Source organism: Panthera pardus, unplaced genomic scaffold (genome assembly GCF_024362965.1).
Source record: "Panthera pardus isolate Hobbes unplaced genomic scaffold, ASM2436296v1 HiC_scaffold_24, whole genome shotgun sequence".
Taxonomy (NCBI): Eukaryota; Metazoa; Chordata; class Mammalia; order Carnivora; family Felidae; genus Panthera; species Panthera pardus.
The window spans coordinates 87,486,521-87,514,056 of NW_026526810.1; the positions used below are offsets into that span (position 1 = coordinate 87,486,521).

At 34.3% G+C, this 27,536-nt stretch overlaps 1 protein-coding gene and 1 pseudogene across 2 annotated transcripts in view; one reads left to right on the plus strand and one right to left on the minus strand.

Annotated features, from left to right (window-relative positions):
• The window catches only part of MDGA2 (MAM domain containing glycosylphosphatidylinositol anchor 2), an 857,656-nt gene that overhangs the window by 329,555 nt on the left and 500,565 nt on the right, over positions 1–27,536 (minus strand). The gene's annotated exons all lie outside the window — the stretch shown is intronic.
• On the plus strand, positions 8,398–8,542 carry LOC128773374 (U2 spliceosomal RNA; annotated as a pseudogene).

Genomic DNA, 27,536 nt, shown 5'->3' on the forward strand with positions numbered 1-27,536 from the left:
GGGCAGAGAGAGAGGGAGAGAGAGAATCCTAAATAGGCTCCATCCTCAGCACAGAGCCAGGGGCAGGGCTCAGGGCTTGATCTCAGGACTTAAAGATCATGACCTGAGCCAAAATCAAGAGTCAAAATCAACTGCACCCAGGGTGGTTTCTAAAGAAAGATTTAGCTGATAGCCATCAGCTGCTAAAACTCTCAGCAGTTGGAGGAATGAGTCCTTCAGTATCAAGGAAGGGATCTGGCTGCTGCATACAGCATCTGCTCACATCCACTTTCTAGTTATGATAATTCACTCTATCTGGGAAAAGCTACTCCAGGATGCTGGTTAGTCACCTTTCTGGGGAAAACTGTCAAAAGAAACTGTGGTGAGATGATATTCGTCATCTCTTTCTACTATTATCATTCTAAATTGCTCTCATCCTAGGCTAGTACAACTTTTGGTATAAGTAGATTCCCTTACTGAGGTTACCAGCCCTTCCTCACTGAGGATTTTGTGCACCAGGTCACCATGTCCTTCTCAAGCCATTACTGATGCACATTACTGATGTTTACCACCAAAATTGGTCAAGAGAAGACCAAGAAATGATTAAGTGGATCAACTGGGTATCAAACATATTATTTACTGTCTCACTGTGTAACAACATCCCTACCTCCAGCTGACCATAAGGGTCAGTTACTCCTTCCAGGATGGTGACTCCTCTTATTCCCTGTTTCCTAACATAGGAAACCTAAAGTAAATGAGTAGCAGCTATGGCTTAAAGATTAATGGGGCTCTTGATATATCACTTAATAAAAGCTTTTCCTCTTCTGAGAACTTAGGACTTCTAAACTGGCAGAACCCAGAGTTGGAAGGGAAACATGGATTCCCCAAGTGAGACACTGAATGTGATGTTAGTAAGTGGGGTCACTCTTTGGTTTTGAACCTATGTATTCTATAGAAAAAAAAAGCATTAGATAATAATGATCATTGATTTAGAATGTGTACTGTATCTTGGAGAATAGCACCCCTTTCTTAGCAGCCATTATCACTCTGAGACTCAGATGCCCGCTCCAAAGACCATTCTATCACTCTAGTAGGTTGGTATTTTTAGGTAATAAAGAATATATGACCAAGGAATCCCATGGCAATGTTCTCACTGCTATATCTTCACTGCTGCAAAATGTGCTTCTAGTCCCATGAGTGGTTAGGTAGGACCCTGTGTTGTGAATACAACATTCTAAAAGTCCTTGGGTAAGGTTGCTGCTGACAAAGGTCAACATAAACATCCACACCCAGATTACATGTTAAGTTCAGTCAAAATGATGCACTGTTACTTTTGGGTAATCAGGTCTAATGTAACCAACTTGCCACCAAGGGACTGGTTGGAATTTTGAAGGGCAGTACTTTTACTGTGTCAAGTGTTGGTCCCTGTTGCTGCCAGGTTAGATAATCAATAGTGGCAGTAGATAGATCGGCCTTCATGGATGAGGACCTATGTTTCAAGCTTATGCATAACCTCTATCCCTACCATTATGGGAATCCTATTCATGAGCCTGTTGTGCTACCTATGAGTGGCCAGTGACAGAAGCTGGCTGTTAACAACTGTCTTCACAACTCTGTCTGCTTCATCGTTTTGTGTTTCTTCTGTGATGGGTAACTTTTGGTCCTCGATAATATCCATTCAATAATTATCCACAATAATAATATGTCCAACAACCTACTCAAACAGATCTCTTTCCACACAAAGTGGTTGACCAGGTACACTACCCAAACCAAAGTTCTACCCATTAAGAATATTTTTCCTCATTCCTGTCTATCAGGGACATCCCAGAGTTGGGGCTCTAGTGAAGTAGCAGTCCAGTGTTTGACTTGCATACATATACTGAGCTGACCTATCACAAAAGCTTAGCCTTTTTTCTCCACCATCAACATATAAGTGACCCTCTATGTGGCCAGATATAGACTGACAAAGAGGAGCCAGTAAAACTGATAGATGCCATGGGGGCACATCCTTGTACAGCTTACTTGGGCCCTTTGCCCTGGCCTTGCCTCCTCCTGAATTTATTACTTCCATTTTATGATGAACTACTGATGGGTCTCAACTATTTTATGGCTTAATGTTGGTAGATCAGACAAAAGCCAACGTATGATTGGAATTTCAGACCACATGGTCATTTGATATTCCATATTCAGACACTCCATCTCTACCAATGCCCAGTAGCATACTAAGAGCTATTTTTATGATAGGGGCATAATTCTTAACTGAAGAAAGGATGATCTTACTAACAATCCTAGAAATTGAATTTATAATCCTCCTATTAGTATTGCTGTAAACCACACATCTTTTCTAGCACTGATATATCTAATATCATCGATTTTCCTGGGTTATGTGACTCAGGCACCAGGGTCACTTACATCACAGCATGGGAATACTACAGAACCGTTTCCTACTTTGAGACACAGTTGAAGTCTATAGTTGAAGCCTTCCAAATCACCGGATAAATGGATTTAAATTATATTTACAAGTGTGAAATATGCTTCAGAACCCAAAGAGACTTAGCAAGCATTGTGTTTACTTCTGAAGGATGGGAATTGTGAGATGCAATAATTTGTGCCTTACTTTGGAGGCAACATCCTGGTAAGATACAACAACTGGATCTCTAAAATTTTATTAATACTGTGTGCCCCTGAATCTTCATAGGCTTATTTCAATCCTCTGGATTATGCATGTTTTACCAAGATATCCAATGTACTTAGCAATTCTTGTTTATCTGGACTAATCAACATAATCCCATCGATATAGTGGAACAATAACAAGTTCAACAGAATGTCCAGATGCTTATATCTCTTTGGATGACTCCTTATGAAAAGGAGTGTGAGAGTTAATTTAGTTTTAGGGCAAGACTGCCAATATATGCTATTGTCTGTCTCAAGTGAATGCAAATTATTTATGATTATCTTTCCTAACAGAAATGAAAAAGACCGCATTAAGTATATTACTGGCACACAGTATGTATCTGAGTCCATGTTATTCTACTCTAGCAAAACGAACTTATCTGGCATAAGCTGCAATAAGGGCACTGCTTAGATGAGTTTGTGGTAGTCCATTATCTTTCTCTGGGATCTCTCTGGTTTCATCAGGAGACAACATTGTCAGTAAGTAGAATGTGAGGTGGACCATCACCAGCATATCTTTTAGGATTTTAAAGATGGCATCAATCTGTGGTATTTCCTCTGGGATATATGATTACATTTGATAAATCTCACCTGAAAAATGGGGAAGTTTCAGAGGCTTCAACTTGGCCTTCTCACTAGGACAGCTCTTATCCCCAAAGCCAAGGAATCAATATGGAGGCTCTACCAACTAGAAAATATGTCCATCCCAAGTACACAATTAGAGATGAGATAAATGATAACAAGGGGGATCTGTGGATTGTTTGACCCAATGTGAGCTAGCCATGGGCCACAACTGCATTTATTACCTGGTACCTGTACGCCCAACTCCAATGATATAAGAGCATGATAATTCTGTAGAATATCAGGTATCAAAGTCAACTTAGATCCTGTGTAACACACTCCTCAAAATGTTTCACAAGTCCCCTTTTCCTAGAAAATGGTTATTTAAGGAAGTGGATATAGGTTCTTTAAACAAAGAATTTTGAGAATCATTATACACTTCTTGTGGTGTTGTAGTGTTCTTTCTAGTGACTTAGTCTCCCCTTCAAAGAGTTCAAAGTCTGAAAATTACCTCAGTTGCAACAATTAGGCAAGGAATCATCATTTGTTTATTATGTGACCATATTCAGCCTCCTGGTCATCCCTCTGATTTTTTTAAAATGTTTATTTATTTTGAAAGAGAGAGAGAGAGAGAGAGAGCAAACAGGGGAGATGCTGAGAGAGAGAGAGAGAGAGAGAATCCCTAGTGCTGTCAGTGTGGAGCCCAACATGGGGCTCAATCACACGAACCATGAGATCACGACCTGAGCTGAGACCAAGAGTCAGACGCTCAACCCACTGATCCACCCAGGCACCCCTGATTTCTTTAATAGCATAGACTGGATAATACCTTTGTTGAGTGTCCACTTATTTTGCTCTATGCAATGCTATATTTTATTGTTGGTCTCCAGGACCCCTGTGAGTCTAGAGCCCTGGGTGCATTTTAACTAGCTCCTCATTAAAATAACTGTGTGTCCACCTTGCTTGTGACAACTAAGCACTGCCACTTAGATTCTATTATTTTGAGATCTTGACATTTCCATTCCTATCAGGCAGTTCGGTTCTATACTAGCATCTCTTACTATCAACATTTGCCTACAGAGAACAGACACCTAGGAACTTCTCAATGATGCTTGCCTCTCAGTCATCAGCACATTCTTATTGCTTTAGGGGTGTCCTTGAAGCCTTTATACAGATGATAGTGAGTGAATGATTTTTCTGGACTCTAACTGGTATATTCACTTTAGTATGTTCACATATCTGAGTCTTTTGACACCTTTTTCTACTGTATGCACAGCAGCTCTGGTATTTATACTTCTTTTAGTGGGAATGCTTGCTTTCCTCAAGTTTCCAACAGCTATCTGGCAGCAGCAACTCTCTCTTGCTATCCTTGCTAAGATGCTAAATTTTATATCATGGGAGAATACTATCATATCAATAAACTGTTATTCTCTATCCCCATTTGATCTTATGTATTCTCTATCCCCAAACTTATTCAATCTTATTCTCCATCCCACTTGATCCCGCAGCCTCAGAATCCAATTCCATACATGCTCTCCCAACGCCTACCAGTAAACATACTTCTGTGGCCACATGATGTCATCTGCTGACCCTATGTATTGATCTGGAGGCCAGGAATGGAGGTGAGGGTATATCCTCAGTGGGAAGAAGTTTCTGAACCATCTTTAAGCAAGATTGACATAAAAGCCCTTAATTAGGAGGAATAGACCATTTCTGTAGGCCCAGAATGCTTATGGAGAACTAGGTTTCAAGGTTTCTGAGATCATTAACCCAAATTTACTCCAACCCTCCCCCCACCCCTGCAAATCAGAGTACCACTTGTTCTCAAGCAGGGCTCAGACACTGGTTTAGCTGACTTGTCAGGGCTAAGGATTCAAGTTTCTGTAAAGCTCAGCTATATATTTAAGTAAATCCTAAGCCTTTTTTTTCAGCCTTTATGACCTTTGGCTAAAGAAGATGAACATTTCTTTATATTTTGGGAAGAAAGCCTTCTTATTCTCACACATCACCTCCAATTCATGATTATTTACATTCAGCCTTGCATTCTTTTTCTCCACTGGATAAATAGAATCCATGAGAAACAGATTCCATCATGCTTATAATAACTTTCCCCTGAATTCTACAAAAGCCAGAGATAGTGTATTCACAGTGCATTACATTCCACTGGTACCTATCCTTGTTCAACATCAGGGGTTTTAACAATTTCACCACTACAGCATTCAAGAGCTATCAGTTGTCCATCTACTACCAGCAATGGGGTCCTCATTGTCAGTAAGTTAGTGGGCTGATGGGTGATGTTTGTACCATTCTATTTTAGAGTCTATTTCCTCAGACCATCTAGAATGACTCCTTGAAAATACGAGTCTTTGATGAAGACATGCACTCAGGAAACTTTTGAGGAGTGCCCCTAGGAACAATTTTTATGGTGGCTTGAAAAAAAATTAAAGGTAGGAAAGATTAGGCAGTGGGAGGAGTTAAACTGTGATGCATCACTACAAAGTCTCAAGATGATCCAGAAGGAGCTCTAGAGTTGCAATGGACTTTAAGTTGTCCCAAAAAAGTTGTTTTATAAAGGACACTGATTAGTCACTGGGTTAGGGCTTCCCTAGAGAGAAGACTTGACCTTGGGTTATGTAGCTCTTTCCATTTGAGGATAATTTCATGAGAGAGATTAACTTGAAAGTCAACAACTTTCACACCCAGGATTTAGAAGGAGTACTTGCTATACGTTTTATCCAAGGACCTTTAAGTTATCATTTCTAATTTTCTTCAATCTTTATACATAGTTTAAGTGACATAAGATCTCTCTCTATATTTATTTAATATTCAGTTTTCATACTAAGTGGCTTTGATGATATTACAAAAACACACTGTACTATTTTCTGTTATGGAACATATTTTATCTACACTTATTTATTCTCTTTAAAATAAATTTCTTTTAAATTTATAGGTTGAGTATGTGAAATTAAAGCATGTAAAAATAGTATTCATTGACAAATGCAAAATATTCTTTTAAGTAAAGAGAAAATGATTTTTATTATCTAAGAGAGGACAAAATTCTTCTCATTTATGAAATAATATAAATAACTGATATATGATTTGATATATGAATACTTGCTTCAAATATATTTTAATGACATAACTAATTTGGATTTCTATAAAATATATATATCTCTATGTACATATAAGATCCATATCTTAGTCATGTTTGTATTCCTTCAACCTGACATAATGGACATAAGTATTCTATAATGATCTAATGTATTAACACAAAGAAGATTAATCTGTAGTTAATATGATCAATGTCAATCTTTAGCAAGGCTACCCATACATAAAATAATCTAAGGGAAATTAGTTTTTTCCCCATAAACAGAATAGCTACTGCTGTCTAGCTGAAATAATTTTCTAGAGATTTTCTCTTTGGCTAAATAAACATGCCAGGAACTGCCAAATTGAAGTCATTTTAAGAAACAAAAATAGAGTATTTTTGTTTCTTAAAATGACTTCAATTTGGCAGTTCTTGGTTTCACTCTTATGTGGATCCTGAGAAACGTAACAGAAACCCATGGGGGAGGGGAAGGAAAAAAAAAAAAAAAAGGAGGTTAGAGTGGGAGAGAGCCAAAGCATAAGAGAGTGTTAAAAACTGAGAACAAACTGAGGGTTGATGGGGGGTGGGAGGGAAGGGAGGGTGGGTGATGGGTATTGAGGAGGGCACCTTTTGGGATGAGCACTGGGTGTTGTATGGAAACCAATTTGACAGTAAATTTCATATATTAAAAAAAAAAAGAACTTGAATCAGGCCCTGGACATAATACTACAAGTTAATTTCATGCATGTTAAGGGGAAAAGTCAGGAAATAGATACTCTAAGTTGTGAACTCAGTATCTGGAGGAAGGAAGAAAAGGAAGGAAAGAAGTAACCTAGATTTATCTCTGATAACACAGAACCAAATGAATTTTCACTTTCTACAATTAGTATTGCTTAAATTTTTATCTTTTTTTTTAAGTTGTATTCATTTAAGTAATCTCTACACCCGATGTGGGACTCAAACTCACAACCCTGAAAGAGTCGCACACTCTTCCAATTGAGCCAGACAGGCACCCCTCTTTAAATTTTTATAATAAATATTTTAACTGGTTAGAAAAAAAAAGAAACAAAAATATATACAGTGATAGAAGTTACCTTTCTTAATCCTAGAAACTTGCATGAACTGAACTGGGTGACTGATTAAATAGAGAGCTGACAGAAAGAAGAGAGTGAGACAAGGACTTGGCTTGGGCAGTTGGGTAGAAGGTACAGTAACAGAAATAAAATATAAAGTAAACCTGTTCCTGGCCAGAGGAGACAAGGCAGGAGATTATGGAAGATGAAGAACCTGTTTTGTTTAAATCATGTTGAATGTCAAGCACCTACTGCTCTACTAGTTATAAGGCACATAGACTATACATTAAGAAGAATAAGAAGTCTGGGTTGCAGATACAGATTTGTGAGTCATCAATATGCTACGTGAGGGATGAGACCATTCAAGAAGTGTGCAGAAGGAAGGCAGGGAAGGTTCAAGGATAGAGCATGGGCAACACCAAATTGAGGAAAAAAGAAGGAAAGAATTAGGAAAAAAAACCTGAAAAAGTGATGAGGAGGGTAGAGACAAAACAAATCAATGGGAAACAAAATAAATTTAAAAGGTCAATCCACTCCCACGGAAGAGTTAGAAACCAGAATAAATGGTGAAAAGAATCAAAGTAAAAATAGAACTGAAAAGTGACTTGAAATTTGGCAAGAAATAGGTTACTGGTAGCCTTCATCATAGTTGTGTCAGAGGAGTAATAGAACTGATAGTCATTTTCCTGTGCCTTCAAGCACTGAAAGCCAGTAAAAATATGGAAAGATTCATAGATATGAATCTTCAAGGAACTTGGCTTTCACGACGAGTTAGAGGAGTAGCTATAAGACAGCACTTGATCATAGGAGTCCTGCTCTGTTTTCGTTGTTTTGTTTTCCTTGAAGCCAAAAGATATATATTTAAGTCCCAATAGAAAAGAGCTAGGGATTTATAAGGAAAAAAATAAGAATAGGGAGCTTTATAAAAATGGTCAATATGTGAACTATTTTAATGGTATAATTATATAGATTTTTACAAATCAACATCATTTAAGATTTATCAATAGTGCATCCTTGTTTTTTATCCTTTCTTGGCCTTTTGGCTAAGATCAAGTGTAGTGCATCCTTGTTTTTAAGAAGTATTTATTCAAGCTTCCAATCTTTTAGATTAGAAAACTTGGAAGTGTTTTTTACACCCTCCCTATTTTTTTAATGAAGGCATAGATTTTCTCCTTAAAAAATTCAAAATTATTGCTTATATATTAGATAGTCCTGTTTGAAATAAGATTCACTAAAGCATGGGAGCATTTGTTTAGTCTACTCTCCACTTAAACTGGGGTACTCTAGTTACATAAAAGAGTTAACTCATCTCCCAGCATGCACTGGCACAATTAATCTACATATTCATGGTTAATCAGTTATTAACTGCCACTGAAGTCACGGGATATAGTTACAAGTTAAAGAATCAATTAATCTCAAAAATAATCACAGCAGAGGCATGTTTTCCACAGGGCTTTATTCCACCATTTGGTCCAATTTTTCTGTCTTTAATCTTTGAATTAAACCAAATGAATCTAAAAACCCAGATGGCAGACATACTAAATACCGCACTGGATGTCATCTTCCCCTCTGGGAAGTGCTAGAAATCTTAAAAATCCTATGCATAAAAAAAATCTGACTGTGTTTTCTCAAGGAAAATAACCACTCAATACTCTTGGAGGCACTAAAGCTAGTCAAGTATATTATTTCTCATTTAATGGGTAAGAATTTATGTTACTAGTATAGCTATAGGATGAATATACATAACAATAAATAATGCTAACTAACCTGAATAAAATTAGGTTGCCTTGAAGTTACAAAAAAGAAAAACTTACTAAATAATTGTTAGATATACCAACAATCAAGCACAAGTTACCTTAGTATAAATAAAGCATCAATGTCAAAGATTTGTAGCACTTTCTGTAGGTATCAATAAAAAAGCACCATTTGATAAATCAATGAGAAATTATGTGCAAGTACTGAGGACAAGAAAAGTTTCAAATCTTTCCCTACATATTTTTTTCTGTCTAATGACTAATTTTATCTGATACCCCATTAAAAAAAAAAGGACAAAAAATGAGTAATTGACACCAAGTTCTCAAAATGGCACATTTATAAGAGTGAAGCTATCTATAAGATTTAGACTCGTTATCTGAAATTTTGTTCTTACAGATCTACTTACACATAAATTGCATCTTCTAAAGTTTTTAACTTTTGTTAAGTTTTTTCATTTTAATTCCAGTATAGTTAACATACAGTGCTACATTAGTTTCAGTTTTAAAATATAGTGATTCAACAATTCTAGACATTGCTCAATGTTCATCAGGATTAAGTGTACTATTTAATCATCTATTTCACCCATCTCCCCCTCTAGCTCCCCTCTGGTAACCACCAGTTTGCTCTCTATAGTTTAAAAGTCTGTTTTTTGGTTTGTCTCCCTCTCTTTGTCCTTTGTTAATGTGCTTTGTTTCTTAAATTCCACATATGAATGAAACCATCTTTCTTTGGCTGACTTAATTTCACTTAGCATTACACTCTGTAGCTGCATCTATGTTGTTTCAAATAGCACAATTTCATGATTTTTTAATGGCTAATATTCCATTATGTGTATAGAATATACATTGTGTGAACATTATATAATAACATATTCTTTATTCATTCATCTATTGATGGACATGTTAGTTGCTTCCATAATTTGGCTATTGCAAACAATGCTGCAATAAACACAGAGATGTATGTATCCCCTTGAATTAGTGTTTCTGTATTTTTTGGGTAATACCCAGCAGTATAATTACTGGACTGTAAGGTAGGTCTATTTTTAAATTTTTGAGGACTCTTCATACTGTTTTCCAGAGTAGCTGCACCACTTTGCATTCCTACCAGCAGTGCACAATGGTTCTTTTTTCTCCACATCCTTGCCAACACTTGTTGTTTCTTGTGTTTTTATTTTGGCTACTCTGATGGGTGTGAGGTGATATCTCACTGTAGTTTTGATTTGCATTTCCCTGATGATGAGTGATGTTAAGCATTTTTTCATGTGTCTTTTGACCATCTGTATTTCTTCTTTGGAGAAATGTCTGCTCATGTATTCTCATTTTTAAGTGGAATATTTGTTTTTTGGTGTGTTGAGTTGTATCACTTCTTTATATATTTTAGAAACTTACCCTTTATTAAATATGTCATTTGCAAATATCTTCTTCACATTCAGCAGGTTGTCTTACAGTTTTGTTGATTGTTTCCTTCACTGTGCAGAAGCTTTTTATTTTGATGTTGTACTAAGTTTATTTTTGCTTTTCTCTCCCTTACCTCAGGAGACATATATGTAAAAAAAAAAAAATGTTACTACTGTCAGTGTCAGAGAAATTACTGCCTGAGCTCTCTCCTAGGATTTTGATGGCTTTAGGTCTCACATTTAGATCTTTAGTCCACTTTGAGTTTATTTTTTTATGGTGTAAGAAAGTGGTCCAGCTTCTTCATTCTTTTGCATGTAGCTGTCCAGTTTTCTGAACACCATTTGTGGAAGAGAGAGTCTTTTTCCCATTACATATTCTTGCCTCCTTTGTCAAAGATTAATTGACCATATAATTGTGGGTTCATTTCTAGGCTTTCTATCCTGTTTTATTTGATCTATATGTCTATTTTTGTGCCAGTACCATACTCTTTTGATTACTACAACTTTATATAACTTGAAATATGGAATTTTTATACCTCCAGCTTTGTTTTCCTTTTTCAAGACTGTTTTGGCTGTTCAGGGTGTTTTGTGATACCATACAAATTTTAGGATTATTTGTTCTAGTTCTATGAAAAATGCTGTTGGTATACTGATAAAGATTGCATTAAATCTGTAGATTGCTTTGAGTAGGACAGACATTTTAACAATATTTGTTCTTCTAAGCCATGAGCATGGGACACCTTTCATTTGTGTCATTTTCAATTTTTTTCATCATTGCTATATAGTTTTCAGAATATAGATCTTTCATTTCCTTGGTTACATTTATTCCCAGCTATTTTATTACTTTTGGTGTAATTATAAACATTTTTGCTTCTTAATATCTCTTGCTGTTGATTCATTATTAGTGTATAAAATATTCAATGGATTTCTATACACTAATTTTTTATCCTGTGACCTTACTGAGTTCATTTATCAATTGTTTTATTTATTTATTTATTTATTTATTTATTTTATTATTCTTTTTTTTTTTTTTGTGGACCCTTTAGGGTTTTGTATAGAGAGTAACATGTCATCTGCAAATAGTGGAAGTTTTACTTCTTCCTTGAAATTTGGATGTCTTTTATTACTTTTTCTTATCTAAATGCTGTGGCTAGGATTTCCAGTACTATAGTGAATAAAACTGGTGAGACTGGGGGGTACCTGGGTGGCTCAGTCGGTTAAGTGTCTGACTCATGACTGTTTATTTCAGCTCAGGTAATGATCTCACAGTTCGTGAGTTTGAGCTGTTTTGGGTTCTGCACTGACAGTGTGGAGCCTGCTTAGGATTCTCTCTCTCTCTCTCTCTCTCTCTCTCTCTCTCTCTCTCCCCCTCTATCTCTGGCTCTCCTCTTCTCCGTATCTTTCTTTCAAAATAAATGAATAAACATTAAAAAAAAAAACTAGTGAGATTGGACTACTTTGTTTTGTTTGTGATCTTAAGAGAAAGTACTAAGTTTTTCACCATTGGGTACAATGTTAGCTGTAGGTTTTTCATATATGGCCTTTATTATGTTGAAGTATGTTCCCTCTAAACCAAATTTGTTGAGGGTTTTTATCATTAATGGATGTTGTACCTTGTCAAAAATTTTTTGGCATTTATTGATATGATCATAAGTTTCTTTTTAAAAAAGTTTTTTTAATGTTTACTTTTTGAGAGAGAGAGACAGAGTGTGAATGGGGGAGGGTCAGAGAGAGAGGGAGACACAGAATCCGAGGCAGGCTCCAGGCTCTGAGCTGTCAGCACAGAGCCCAACGCGGGGCTTGAACTCACAGACTGTGAGATCATGACCTGAGCCGAAGTCGGACGCTCAACTGACTGAGCCACCCAGGTGCCCCATTCCTTTTTATTTCTTGTCAGTTTTCTTTTCATTTCTTTTTTAAAATACATTAATGTTTAAAAAAATTTTAACCTTATTTATTTTGAGAGATACAGAGACGGTGTGAGTATGAGTGGGGCACAGAGAGAGAGAAAGAGGGAGAGAATCCCAAGCAGAGAGAGAATCTGTCCGCACAGAGCCCAATGTGGAGCTCGAACTCACAAAACCAGGAGATTATGACCAGATCTGAAATCAAGACTCAGACACTTAACTGACTTAACTCTCCCCTTTTATTCCTGATTTCATTTAATTTGAGTCCTTTCCAACCCTCCCCCCCACCCCAGGTCTGGCTAAATGTTATTGATTTTGTTGATATTTTCAAAGAACCAGCTCCTGGTTTCACTGATCTGTTTTACTTTTTAAGTAAAACTGTTTTATTTGTTTTGTTTTGTTTTTAGTTTCTTATCATTTTTTTCTGCTCTAATATTTATTAATGGCTTCCTTCTACTGGTTTTGTGTTTTGTTTGTTCTTTCTCTAGCTCTGTTAGGTATAAGGTTAGGTTGTTTATTTGAGATTTTTCTTGTTTCTTGGGGTAGGCTTGTATTGCTATAAATTTATATTTTCTGGAAGAAAATTCTAAGAGAAATTTATAGCATGCATACCAAAGATTTTGGACTATTGTATTTTTACTTTCACTTATTTCCATGTATTTTTGTTTCTTTTTAGATTTCTTAGTTGACCCATTCACTGTTTAGTAGCATATTATTTAGCCTCTGTATTTGTGCTCCTTCCAGATTTTCAAGTTAATTTCTAGCTCCATAGTATTGTCATCAGAACAGATGCATGGAGTGACTTTGATCTTTTTGAATTTGTTAAGACTTGTTTTGTGGCCTAATATGTGATCTATTCAGGACAATGTTCACTGTTTACCTGAAAAGAATGTGTATTCTGCTGTTTTAGGATGGAATGTTCTACATGTAACTGTTAAAAGTCATCCGGTCCAATGTGTCATTCAAGGACACTATTTCCTTTCTGATTTTCTACTGGACATCTATACAATGATGTAAGTGGGGTATTAAAGTCCCTTACAATTGTATTATGGATCACTTTCTTTATGTTTGTTATTAACTGCTTTAAATGTTTGGGTGCCTTCATATTGGGTGTAAAAACGTTTATAATTGTTATATCTTCTTGCTTGCTTGCTCCCCTAATGATTATATTGTGTCCTTCTTTATCTCTTGTAACAATCTTTCTTTCAAAGTCCATTTTGTGCCATATAAATATTACTACCCTGGCTTTCTTTTCACATCCATTTCCATGATAAATGCTTTACTATCCTTTCAATATCAATGTGAATGTGTCTTTTGCTCTGAAATGAGTCTCTTGAAGGTAGTAGATACATGGGTCTTGCTTTTTTATCCATTTTGTCACCCTATGTCTTTTGATTGGAGTGTTTAGTCCATTTACATTCAAAGTAATTATTGATAGGTATTTATTTATTGCTATTTTGTTACTTGTTTTATGATTCTTTTTGGTTTTTCTCTATTTCTTTCTTCTCTTGATATGTTCTCTTAAAAATAGTTGGCTTTCTTTAATGATACACTTGGATTCCTTTACTTTTTGCATATCTATTACAACGTTTGTGATTACCATTCGGTGTGCATGTAACATCTTATGTATACAACAGTCTATATGAAGTTGATGGTCACTTAAGTTTGAACTCATTCATTACTCCTCTCTCCCCTACATTTTAGGTATATGGTGTCATACTTTATATCCTTTTATGTTGTGAGTCTCTTGACTGATTTTTACAGATATACTTATTTTTACTGCTTTTCTGCTTCTTACTTTTCCTATCTTGCTTATGGTCTTTTCTTTCCACTCAAAGAGTCCTCTTTAACATTTTTTGCAGGGCTGGTTTGGTGGTCATGGATTCCTTTCACTTTTATCTGCAGAACTCCTTATCCTTCTATTCTGAATGACAGCCTTGCTGGATAGAATATTCTTGGTTGCAGATTTTTTCCTTTCAGCACTTTGAATGTATCATGCCACTCCCTCTAGCCTGAAAAGTTTCTGCTGAAAAATTAGCTGATAGCTTTACAGGGTTTCCCTTGTATGTAATGCTTTTACTTTCTCTACCTTTAAAATGCTCTCTTTATCATTACTTTTTGCTGTCTTCATTACTATCTGTCATAATATGGACCTAATTGAATTAATTTTATTGGGGGATCTCTGTGCCTGGATGCAGATTTGTTTCCTTCTCCAGATTAAGGAAGTTTTCAGTTATTATTTCTTCAAATAAATTTTCTTCCCCCTTTTCTTCCTCTTCTTCTTCTGAGATCCCCATAATGTGAATGTTATTAAATTTTATGGTGGCATTGAGTTCCCTAAATCTGTTCTCATTTTGCCATTTTTTTTTTCTCTCACTTGCTCAGCTTGATTATCTTCCATTACTCTGTCCTTTAGGTCCCTGATTTATTCTTCTGCTTCCTCTACTCTACTATTTATTCCAACAAGTGTATTTTAAATTTCATTTATTGTGTTCTTATCTCTGATTCTTTTTTAAATCTCATTGAAAGATCTCACTGATGTCCTCCACTCTTTTCCTAAATCTAATGAGCATATTTATGAACATTACTTTGAATTCTTTATCAGGCATATTATTTATCTCCATTTCACTTAGGTCTCTTACTGTGATTTTGTCCCGTTCTTACATTTGAGACATATTCCTTTGTCTCCTCGTTTTGTCTAACTCTCTGTGTCTGTTTCTGTATGTTAGGAAAGACAGCTACATCTCCTGCATTAGAAAATAATGGCTTTATGAAGAAGAAGTCCTGTATTACCCTGCATTGCAGTGTCCCCTATTTACCAGAATCTGGCACTTCAGGGGTGTCTCCTATGGGTGATATGTGTGCCCTGCTGTTGTGGGTAAGTTGCTTTTTTCCTTTAGTCCAGTCACCCGCAGTGGATTTTTTGTTTGTTTGTTTGCCTGTTGTGGGTAGTGTTTAGTTCCTGTGGTGTTAGTGGGCCAGTCTGAGGATGTCTAGGGCTTGATTTTAGTCAGACCAGGTGTTTTCCAGAGAATCAGTATCACAGTACCAGCAAACGTTTGGGAGTTTTCCCTGTGTTGTCCACTGATGAGCTTTCATTGGTAGATAGGTCCTCATCTTCTACTATTAAAAAAAAAAAAAGTAACCACATGCTTTATAGCTTGATGATATTATATCTGATGATCTTACATATCATCCTGCAGAAACAGTTTTGAACTTTCAGATGTTCTAAAAATTATTTCAGGATTTTCTTTTTATTTCCTCCTTGCCCATTTTCTAAGAGACACATGAAAAATGAGAAAAATAAAGAATCTGAAGTTTTAAAATTTTATACACACACAATGGTAATTTATGTGTTTACAATATATACATTTATATACTCATTATAAATAACATATTATAAGCATGTTATATACATTATATAATATTTATAGGTATATTACTATGATATATATATATATATATATATATATATATATACACATATGTATATATATATATTTGTTTCAATCTTTTTCTTCTAAATGCTTGCCTCTCACTCCACTCTCTTCTTTCATACCCTCACCTCCCCACATACTGCATGTTAATATCATGGTATTCTACATTTTTTGTTCAGACTCATATATTCATATATATAAAAATATGCACATATATGCAAAGACACACACACATATTTGGGTGTGTAGTTTCATTTGTCTTTCCAGGAAAATTAATCATATAACACATTTAAAAAAATATTTTTCTCATGCAAAATAACTCATGGAAATCCTTCCAAAGTAGAGCTCTTATCTATCTATCTATCTATCTATCTATCTATCTATCTATCTATCTATCTTAGTTATACTATATCCCTGGCCATGAATTCATGTAATTTATTCAAGTATTTCCCTATTGTGCACATTGATCTTATTTCCAGTTTTTTGTCTCTCTGAACAATTCCATAGTAATGGTCTCTGAATATGTATTTTCAAACTGATGGCTTTATTTGATGGGAATAATTCTTATAAACATGAAACTGACTTGTAAGTAGTTTTAACTGAAATTTTGTCCTGTTTCTTTCCAAAAAGAAATGTATGTTTCATGACACGCATGTGAGTATCATTTTTCCTACCTCTCAGCTATGATAGATTTTTTTTTGTTCTGAATTTTTATGCACTATGATTGTATTAGGTAGTAGTTCATTATCACTTTATGTTGCACTTCCATGACTACATCTTATTCTGAGTCTTTTAATTTGGTAAATGGTTACATAGACTTTTTCTTTCATCAACTACCAATTCATATCCTTTGTCTATTTTTCTTTCCATTAGTTGTACTTCAAAAACATTAAAATGTCTTTATATATTATATATTATAACCTTTTGACTATTATTTTTCTATGAATTTTGTTTGATATCTTTTCCTAAACAACATAATTTTTATATAACATAAATTATTATCTTTTTTTTTTGGATTTTTGGTTGTTAAAGTATGGCAAATTATGCCCACTTTTCCCCTAAATTGCACATGAAGTCTTTACTCCATTAAGAATCATATTTTGGCAGTGCCTGGGTGGCTCAGTGGGTTGAGCATCTGACTCTTGATTTTGGCTGAGGTCATGATCCCAGGGTTGAAGGATCACACTGAGAGTGGAGCCTGCCTGATATTCTCTCTCTTTCTCTCTCTCTCTCTCTTATCCTCTGCCCGCCCCTCTCCCTCACTTGCTCTCTTTCTCTAAAATCAAAATTTAAAAAAAAATAAAAGAATTGAATTTTGAATATCATGTAATTTAGAGGTCTAATTGTTTTTTTCTTTCTGATGGAGATACAGTAACAGCAGCACCATTTAATATTTCATTCTATCACAATAATTGAACAGCAAATTTATTATATTAAATTCTCATGTCTAGGATCTATTTATGGTTTATCTCCTCTGTTGTATTAATTTTTCCATTCACATGCAAAACTATTATATGTAATACAATATATTTTTACCTTCTGAATTTTATAAAGACAACTTCACTCTGTACCAGCCCTTCACTGCTATTCTATTTTATACTTCTTTGGTTATTTTCAGGCTTTTGTCTTTTATTTAATGTCTAGATTATTTTATTTAACTCAATTTAAGAAATCATATAAACAGAACTCTGGGAATTATTTGGGATTATATTAAATTTGCTTATTAATTTGGGATATTTTATATTAGATGGATTCATTCAAAAACATGGCATGTTTTTCCATTAATTCAGAACACATACTGCAGTTTTAGATATGAATTCATACATTCTTTATTTAGATTCTACACCATTTTTGAAGATTTTTTTTCCAAAACATTTTATTTTTAAGTTATCAATGAAATATTTTTTCATTACCATCATTTATTCCTAAAACATAGCTATCAATTTTTTATAATTAACTCATATCCAATTACTTTCATACTCTTCCATATCATATTTGGAAGATATATATTATATATATATCTATATCTATCTATCTATATATATAGATAGATATAGATATATAGATATAGTCTTTATAAAATATTTTATATTTATATTGTAAATATATATTTATATGGATATATTTACTTATATTTTAAAGTATTTTATATTGTATAATTTATCAGCAAATTTGTTTTTTCTTTTTTACGTTTATATAAATTATTTTATCTTATTTTCTGAGAACATTTGCTAGAAATCAAAGACAATCTAAAACAAGCTGCAAAAAGGGGCACCTGCGTGGCTCAGTTGGTTAAGCATTTGACTTTAGCTAGGTCATGAGTTGAGTTGAGTTCATGAGTTCAAGGTCTGCATTAGGTTCTGTGCCAACAGCTCAGAAATGGAGCCTGCTTCAGATTTTGTGTCTCCCTCTCTCTCTCTCTGCGCATCCCCTGTTCATGCTCTATCTCTGTTTCTCTCTCTCAAAAATAAACATTAAATAAAAATTAAAAAAAAAAAAACTACAAAGAGCATCCATATTTAGATCCTAATTTTAACTGAAATTATTCTAGTTTTCTCTTTTTGTCATTTAGGCAAAATTTAAATTGAATATTATTGATTTGAGTAGTTTCTTTTCTACTTCTTATTTAGAGATTTGTTTTAAAAATAGGAAGAGATGTTAAAATGTATTAAATGCTTTTTAAACATCTACTGGTAATGTGCTTATACATTTTCAGATAAGAAGGCAGTTTTGTATTCCTTTAATAGACCTTTTTTGGTAATATTGTACTTTTATTCTACTGGTTAAGTTAAAGACCTCAGAAATTGAATTTCTTATATTGTGGTTCTCAGATTTGGGATCTTTAAATATTTTTTTTTTAATGGGTAAATTACTGGATCTCACCAAACACAGGGTCTAACATTTGAACTCCATCCTTACATTTTGGTATTTCCCCCTTCTCCCCCCGCCCCCCCCCCCCACAATGCAATCCTAGATAATTTATCTCCCAATCTCTTTGTAGCCAGAGTAGAATGCATCTACTATAAGCTTTAAATTGGGTGTTATTAATACAAAGAAGTAGAAACCACAGAGGATCCATTTCAGTGTCATATGACAGAGGTAGCAGCAACAATGTTGAGTTTCCTGGGCAGTAGGGGTAACTGTGCTAGAGACTGCATCCCGTGTTGAATGGGCAACAGCAGGACATGTGAAATTCAGTGCACCGTAGCCACAGAAATGGCAGCCCTGGTTCGTGGAGGGATTGGGGGATGGGCTCCTCTGTGTTTCAGTCAATCTTTCTGAAGACTGAAAACAAACCTACAAAATTTAATTTTATTTATGTATTCATTCATTCATTTAGTTAAAGTTAGTCAGAGTTGAACTCTCTTGCTTATATGCAATGGACTATTGAATTAGCAGTGCTTAACAGGAAGGAGCCATAAATCAACTTTATTCTTTCTTCCACTGGCCCTTAAAGCCTATGTGATAGGCTATTTCTTTTCCTGCTATTGGATGAAATTTGGGGCACATTTCACAGCTTTTCCAGTTCCCTGTAGTAATTCCCAGGAACAGCCCCATTTCTGTAATGAAAATGTCCAGTTCAATAATTGAAAAAAAATTATGAATGCTCTTAATGCTTTCTCCATTCCCTCCAGTTGTGTACTAGTTCAGGCCTGATATCCTGAAAGCCTAGGATGGAATAACAGATAGTGGGGGGCTGACTTAGCCCCGTTTCTTCCTTTGTATACTTTGTTCTTTGACTCTTCCCTTCCACTCTCATAGCCACAGGGGCTAGTTCTTTCAGGGTGATAGACATGATGATGACTAAAGGAGGAGTGGAGAAGAAAAATGGGATCCTGTCTTGTATAGATCGAGAAAGTCTGCAGATCTTAGGACAGAATGCTTGAAGTCTTCCTCACTTGGATGGAGAAGAGAAAGAAGCATAACCTTCTTATCCACCTGGATAAACAATGAAGCACTCACAATAAAAAAATAAAATAAAATAAAATAAAATAAAATAAAATAAAATAAAATAAAATCCCTGTCTTCCATCCCTAGGTTCCAAATTCAACTCCTCTTAAAAGGGAGGTAGAGAGCAGTTTCCAGTGTCATCATGCATGGTCTGGTAGTTCACTTTGCCAGATGTTTTTGGCAACTTCTAAATTGCTATAAGCCTTTAGGTCTCTGCCCAAAGTGATAGAGACACAGTGCAAAGTAGCATTCCGTTACTCTTGCAACTATGAGCTCTGACACAGAGCTTTCTGGCCTTCTAATAAACTTTTTTTTACCTAACCTTAGCCTCTGATTTACTGATAAGGCAGACTAAAAACATACATTTTTGTTCTACTTGATTTCATATATAACAATAGCATTGGTGGTTAATATCAAGACAACTTCACTAAAAAATACGTATATATATATACATATATATGTACATGTACATATATATATATACATGTACATATATATGTATATATATATATATGTACAGGGAGGAGGGGCAAAGAGAAAGAGACAGAATCCCAAGCAGGCTCTTCACTGTCTATGAAGAGCCCAATGTAGGGCTTAATCTCACGAACTTTGAGATCATGACATGAGGCGAAATCAAGAGTCCAACACTTAACCAACTGAGCCACCCAGGTATCCCAAGACAGCTCCATTTTTATAGGTCAATACACACCTTCTGCTCTAAGTTTTCATTTCTTTAGTTTCATAAGCAGCCCTGTTTACCTTTTTAATCCATCTTTAGAAACCTTTCAGAAAGATGTAATAGTAATAGCTAATACATATGTAGTATACTTATTTCATTATTCCAAAAACATGTATTTCTAGATATCTATTCATTTATTCATCTTCTTATCAGAAATACAATGTGTATTTCCTTCTTTTAACAATATCAGTCATTTCATCCATAATACAAGCATCAGCATCTTCCCGTACGGCAAGATATCTTTAGTAGGATATTGTATAACAATGGGTCATTAGAATAGAATAAAGAAACCTCAACACAAGAAACAACTGAAAGGAACCATTATCTCCTGGTCTAGCCAACAAAGCTTGAAGGACAAAAAAACTGGAATCAAGTCATTATTAAAAAAAAAAAAAAAAAAAGCAAAATTATGAACCAGCTTGAGAAAAACCTCACCTGAGGTAAAGAATGTTTTACACACAAGTCCAGGGCTGACCTGATGGTACAAAAACAAACTAACTAACCAAAAAAACCAGCTTTGTTTCTCCCACTGATACCAAATGGTCCTCTTTCTAATTATTAATTTAAAAACTAATCCACAGGGGCTCCACACACGCAGAAAAGACAATTTGTGTCTAGAATGTATCAGGCATTCTAGCAAGTACCCAGTACACTGGATTCTGCTTTTAGCTGCCATCACCTAACAGTATGGACTTAGCTTTTTGAAAATTGGGGAAAATTAGCAATACTCTCAAATGTAGACCCTGACCAGTCACCACCGGCATGCTCCACTTGTGAGAATCCACCATTATTTCTGAAGCTGATACCTATTTGAAAAGTAACTGCATGAAACCAATTCTAATTAAAGTTGAATAAGAATCAGTTTAACTTACTGGTTACAAAGAGAACTGGGTAATCACCCATATCTCTGTTTTTGCCTTTACTATTATTATAATTTGAGGCGAGTTACTTAACCTCTGTCTGCACCTAAATCTTCTCTTTATATGTGCTCTGCTGTGGGAAGCACCTTTTAGCCAGAGCTTGTGAAAGGCAGGGAAGACTTTTTGGCTGAAAAGAGAGGAAGAAGAGGACTGGAAGTTGTCAGGGACCAGAAAATCCATAGCAGTGGGAATTTCTTCCCACAAGAGACAAAATAGTAGAAACCAAAAGGTGGCAAGATTAGCAGAACTGAGGGATTTATAAACTACAGGCAGTGCTGTGATTAAGTCATACATCTCTGGCACCTCAGATTAGAGGTGCTAAAACATTTTTTAACCACACACGTACACATTTCAGGGAGTTATTAAAAATACTTTGTAAGATGCATCCTAGAATAAGATTTAGATTTCCTGCTTAATTGAGTGGCACAGACGGACAAAATGGGAGTTACTCTAAATGCAAGTATTTTATTTATATTTAAAATCCAGTAAAACCTTATAATGGTAGACCAGTTTTAAAACAATGGGTGACTTCTGCCTTCGTAATGTCCCAAGGGAATAACTTAATTGCATTTCCAGCATGGTTGTATCTATTTTTCATGCATATTTCAATTAGACAAAATGTACAACTCCAGTGCATTTAGCCATGTGTGTTGTTTACAGAAAAGTATCTCTACTGTTTCTCTATTGTCAGCTGACCATTCTTAATATATTAGACATCTGCAAAATCTGTGCATCTGTAACTTGCCTAGATGCTATGGGATCAGCTCTTCCTTCAACTGACAATTGCCGTCCTTTTTTGCCGTCAGTTTGCTTTTCCTTTCATGGGATTTCTAAGAAAACTGTTTTTTTGTTTTTTTTTTAAACAGTTTAATAGCAACCCCTTGCCACTTAAACAAGAGAGATACAGTAATCTCCATCAAAATAATGGAGATTTCAACAAGAATATTATAAATATCAGAGATGTAACCACATTGGAGGTGATTTCACAATGTCAATCAGTGTCCTGCCTCATGCCATCCCCCTCTTTTATCTGCTGTACAGTTGTCTATGGATGAACTATTGGAATTTCCCAAAACATACAAGAAAATGAAGTCAGGAATTTATGTTCTCCTGTTAGAAATGATAAAAGAATCTAAGTTTGGTGATCATGAGGACTCAAATAATTGATGTGGTCAGATTTATTGTTTCTGCAGAACCAGAGGCTGTCAATCAAAATGACTGATGGCCACTTATTTATGAATTAGTAAGAATGGGGTGGGATCTCTCCACACTAGATTATAAATAATTCCTAGCAAAGAGACAATAACAAAGTCAGCTATTGGTAGGACTTCAAGAAAATTAATTGGTTTTTATAATTTTCTGGGAAAAATCTGAAAATTAAAATTTTCACTTTCAACACTGAGTGACATCATCAGATATAGAAGGGAAGGCCTCAAGTTACCAAAAATAGAGGGTTTTATTTTTCATTTGTTTATCTAAGGAAAACAATCACATTTCTTTTCTTGCCTTTTTAAGACTATTTCATAATATTTCTTTGGAGTAGAAATCAGGGCCATGATTCTGCTTACAAAGGTAAAGTGGACAAAGGAAAGAGCCTGAGAATGACACTGTTAAGCTTATCTATGCACCCATGTTGTGGGGGAAATTCCAGGTATATAAAGAAAGTCTTGTAGTCCACCCATTATTTTCACTAGAGAAAAATCCCATCACAAAAGCTTAACGTCTTGCCTATAATTAAGTTTCCATTTAATATTTAATAACTTCTCTACTCTGTATAATTTTTCATCCTTTCCTTATCATAATTTGGGTAAAATGCTGACAAATTAATACACAAGTTTTTAGAGTCTTTTAAGTTTAGTATTCCACTCAACTAGTATAAGCTCTGTTTTTCTTTTGCTTGACCTCTTGTCCCAAAACTACATGCTGACTTCTCACGTGGTAGCTGATAAGAAATTATTTAAAATTATTACATAAAAAAGGGTTTTATGTTATATAGTTCAGAATATACTGCAACTAAGTAGCACGTACTCAGTTCTAGAAAAGAATGTAAGTTTAATAAATGTGTGTGCTAAATTTTATAGTCTGATATTAAGCTATCAACCAAGTTCAATTTTAAGAAACTGCCTCAAACTCAAATTAATTCACCTTAAATTATATTTATACACTAAATTCAAGCAGCTGGAATTTCATAGCAAAGTAATAAAACGCTAATAAAGCTAATGGAAGAAATTCTGCCTTCAAGACACTAATTCAATGAAAGTTATATGTACCTAAGAACAGTATCCCTTTGACTGAGAACTGATTCCCCTGAAGTATTTCGGGTTCTTAAACCTTAGCAACATTAGGACCCGACTGATGTTTATGGATATAAGTAAAATAAGATGAGACTTAACACTAGTCTTTTACTGTCTTATTAGTTAGAAAATTAATAAGTCTGATTTTTGGCTCCTTCAAAAACATGAAAGGAGCATTAATTAATTAGCTAATTAATTAATTTTATGTATTTATGTAGTCAGCCTGTTTTGGGTATTAAAATTCTTCCAAATGGGCATAGTTGGGTGACAGGAAACAACTTAAAATCTGGTTTGCTTTATTTACATATTTCAAAATAGCCATGCTACGTATATTGAAACTCAGCCTACGAGTTCAACAATATGACCAAGAATAACTCACAACTTAAATTTAATAACTAGTTTCCTTTCAGAATATTTTCTTCCATTCTTTGCTCCTAAAACACGTACAGATATTTATATAGCTACAATCAAAGTGCATCTAGAATTTTTAAAATTTATTCTATTACTTTCATTTGCCTATAAATGTTCATAGAAAGATTCATACTCATTGGTAGCCAACAGTTTATACTAAGGAGTTCCAAAGGTTACTAACATTGAAATAAACTATTACTTCAATACATGAACACAAAGTTTATTACTAAGATGTGAACCTATGGATCAAATTAGGAAAAAAAGTAAACATAATATTATTTTAAGAACTAATATACCTTATATTTACTACTAAAACATGAGTCTTTCTACTTGATAGGATGCTATGGCAATAATTATAATAGTCAAGATTTTCTATAGCTTACTGAATCTGAACATTTCTATAACTTTGGATCTCAACCTAAGTGGATTCTTTCTTGATTGAATGACTTTTAAATGAAGTATTGATATGAAATATTAATAATTATAAATTAAATATATTAAATAATAAAGACATCGAGAAAATAAAATAAATAAATTATGTATATTGTTACAGAACTACCCTCCCCTCTTCTCCACATTCACAGCATTCCTGTCAGGTCAAAGCAATACAGTGTATTATTAAATAAATATCAAATGTTAGATAAATATAATAATAATTCAATTATCCTAAGTTGACCTTTCTATACTGTCAACCACCAGAACAAACCCTAATGTACATACACATAAAGGCAAAGGGTGTTCGACCAAACAGAAGGAAATGCATACCCTTCACTCATAGGGTGCAGCAACTTTACTTTGTCCTTGAACTCAACTCCAAGGTCTTAGATACAATAATAACTGCTTCCTGGTTTATTGCTAAATCCTCAGTTAACCAAAAGTAAATTGGAAGAGGAAAAATTACAGCAACAGCAGTAAGAAATGGTATTTAAAAAGACTGACAGTGAGGAAAGAAATCTTTAACCATAACAAATAATACTAAATACTAAATACTAAATACTAAATAAATACTAAATACTAAATTTGCTATCATTTATCAGAACCTACCATGTGCCAGGCACGGTAGAGGCATTTGATATTTCATCCAACTTTTACAAGAGTGCTTCAAGGGAGGCACAATCATTGCCAGTTTACAGGTGGTAAACTACTCACAGTTTCTCAGAGATGTTGAATGGTTTGACAAAGATGGCAGAACAATGATTCAAGAACAAGTCTACTGAACTTCAAAGCTCTTTCTGTGAGAATGAAAAACTGGAGCACTCTGGATACTTTGTTTAGAGGGGAAAATCCTACATACTTTTTACTTCATTAGGACCTCAACGCATTATGAATTTGCATAATACATTTAGATACAGTTATCACGTTGTTTAAGATGGCAAATGGATAAAACATTCTATAAAGTTTCTTATAAAAATTTCTGACAAGTGTATATAAGATCCATATTTCTATAGATTAATTTCATAATAATTTTTGTTCTGTTGATTTTTATCCTTCTAGATGAAAGGAGAATGAAAGGATGTGAGTTTTAAACTGTAACGACCATAAAAATGTTTTGCTTTCAGACTATTCATGTATATTTAAATTGAAATATCAAAAGATGTGATATTTGACACATAACATATTGGTTTAATATTTATAGTTTAATTTAAATCTTCATATAGAAATCGAAAGTCATATACTTTTCATAACCCACTGGCTCAAAACCCTTGCATAGTTAATTAAAACAATTTCTTAAAAATCATAACTTATTAGGGAATTTCTCATTATAAAAAATATGGTTTTCATAACCTTAAGCTCATAATCTCTTAAGAGATCGTGAAAGAAATACTAGAGGTTTAAATATGAAATGTGCAAAAAAGAACTATAAGAGTTCCTTACTTTCTTTTTTCTTCACTTCAATAATACTATGGCCCAAAGCATAATGGATATGTCATAAATCCTTTTAATTTAATACACTAGAAAAAAATGAAAATAATAAAGTATATCAAATAACATTAAATTCTTTTTATTGAAACTGAGGCTATCCTTGGGTTTAAATGGAAAAAAATTAAGTAGTTATCTTATGTTCTTGGTCTAAGGCAAACGTTGGTTTACATGAAAAGTTATTACCACCTTTCTAGGATTCTCTTCCAGTGTTCATTACTGGCAAATGATACGGAGTAAAATAGGTGATCTCCTATTGTTCAAAGGGATATTATTTCTTCAGTGACAATATTTATTTCAGATAGGTGCTCTAATTATATCAGAATCCATTTTCTTTCAGAAATTTTATGTCAACTTATAATAATACATGAATACATTTTTAAAACCTGCTTTACTAATTTTCTGTTTGTGAATTGTTTAGGAAGAAGAATTAACATAAATGCTTAGCACATCATCATAAGTAATTTTATCATAACCAGTTCTTCTCCATGGCAATAGTGTCACAGAGAAGATTCCCCTTGGAATGGATCTCAGAAATACATTGCTTAAGAAACACACATTGAAGGGAGTGGGTGTTACAGACTTTGTAATCCAAAAACAGCCCACAACATCTCCATTTTGATTGAAAAAAGATTTTAAAATATATTAAATAGTGTTAAAGTTCATTACAAAACCACTATGTCATTTTAAAGTAACTAACAGGGTAGTATTATTTGCTGCTTTAACATAGGAAATGTACATTTGGCAACCCATCAAATTTCCAGGCCTTCTTTAGAGCTATTATTTCCTTTCATAAATAAAGACCATTCAAAAGCATTTCTACTTGGTCAAAAGCCAACCAGACTGACATCAAACTTTTTTCACTATTCATAGTGAAAGTCTTGGACTATGGCAGTAAAGCTTTGATTATATTGTCTTCTGTTTCTAACTCTGGAAACTTAAAGAATATCTTTTCTCTATTCTCAAAGAAATTTTACAAAATGCATTGTTCAGTTGATTCATTTCTTCTATAAAAGTGTTTCATGCCTGCCATCTGTATACCCAGTGTTGAGCTACGTACAGAAATATAAAACAACTAAGAAAATTTCTGTCTTGGGAGACTTCACAATCCAATGAAGCAGAATATATTAAAAATAAACATTTTCATGTGGCAAGTGCTATGGGAACTATCAAGAACAGCTATATTATAGATATGTAATTACACAACCTATCCAAATTTATTCAGGGACCTAGGTGAAAATAGCAACAAATCCTGCCTGAAGAAGGAACACGAAGTAAAAGCTTGAGCTGAGGTTGGGAAAGTGAATAGAGACTAACATGTTCCAGGCATAGTTAACAGCAAGCATTTGGAGGTATAAGAGAATGTAGTACATTCAGGAAACTGCAAGATGTTCACTGGTCTTATAAGCAATGAAGATCCAACAAGGCCTTT